This window comes from Chinchilla lanigera, unplaced genomic scaffold (genome assembly GCF_000276665.1).
Source record: "Chinchilla lanigera isolate Chin_1 unplaced genomic scaffold, ChiLan1.0 scaffold00144, whole genome shotgun sequence".
NCBI classification, from domain to species: Eukaryota; Metazoa; Chordata; class Mammalia; order Rodentia; family Chinchillidae; genus Chinchilla; species Chinchilla lanigera.
The window spans coordinates 757,479-758,608 of NW_004955545.1; positions in this window are offsets into that span (position 1 = coordinate 757,479).

Consider the following 1,130-nt stretch of genomic DNA (forward strand, 5'->3'; position numbering starts at 1 on the left):
TTTTTGAGACTGGGTCTTGCTATGTAGCCCAGGCTGGCCTTAGCCTCCTGAGTGCTTGAATTACAGGCATGACCCACCATGCCTGGCTTTGTCTTTTTGTTTTGTTTTATGAGACAGGATCTCACTATGTAGCCCAGGCTGGCCTGGAACTTGAAGAGCTACTTCTGCTTCAGCCTCCCAAGGGCTGGAATTCCAGGCACGCACCACTATGCCCAGCTTTTGTCAATTTTTTTTTTTTTTTTTTGGAGAAAGGGTCTCAACTGTATAGTTCAGGTTACCCCTGAACTCACTATGTAGCCGAGGCTGGCCTCAAACTTGCAGTAATCCTTCTGCCTCAGCCTCCCGAGGGCTGGGATTACAGGGGTACGCCACCACGCCCAGCCCAATTCTTTTTTTTTAAAGCAAAAGGCTAAATTGGGAGTGGGAGCACATGCCTGTAATTTTAGAAATTAGGGAGCTTGAAATAAAGAAAGGGCTTGGGATGTTGCTCTGTGGTAGTTCTAACCCCCATACCACGAAAAAAGAAAAAGTAGAGCTTAGGCTGCTGGAATATCTGTGGCAGAACGCTTGCCTACATGAGGCCATTCACTTAGTCCACAAACATGTGGTACCTGATGAAAGATGGTCACTGTTGTGTTCCTCAACCTATGTGGGGTTTGCAAACAAAAACAAAATTTTGCCAAATGCTTCTGTTTGTGAACCAAACTGTTCATACACAAAAGTGTTCATGAACCAAGGTAACCACTATAATTAGTACTAAGCCAGGCAAGAAATACTTCAATTTTCCTAAAAGCAAAAAAACCTACCAGGCATACTGGTGCATGCCTGTAATCCCAGCACTTAGGAGGCTGAGGCAGGAGGGCTGCCACAAGTTTGAGGCCAGCCTAGAATACACAGTGACCCTGTCTCAAAAAAACAAGACAAACTTGCTCCTATAAGAATGGGAAACAGATGCAATAAACGCCATTATCTATTAGGCACAATGAGACTGCTCTCATCTGCTTTGAGAACAAGCCTGCTTCTTGCCCCTTCCCGATGTCTTCTCTTTTTGGTGGTACTGGGGATTGAACCCAGGGCCTTTGCACTGAGCTGCATCGCTAACCACCACCTCCCATTTATTTTTTATTTTT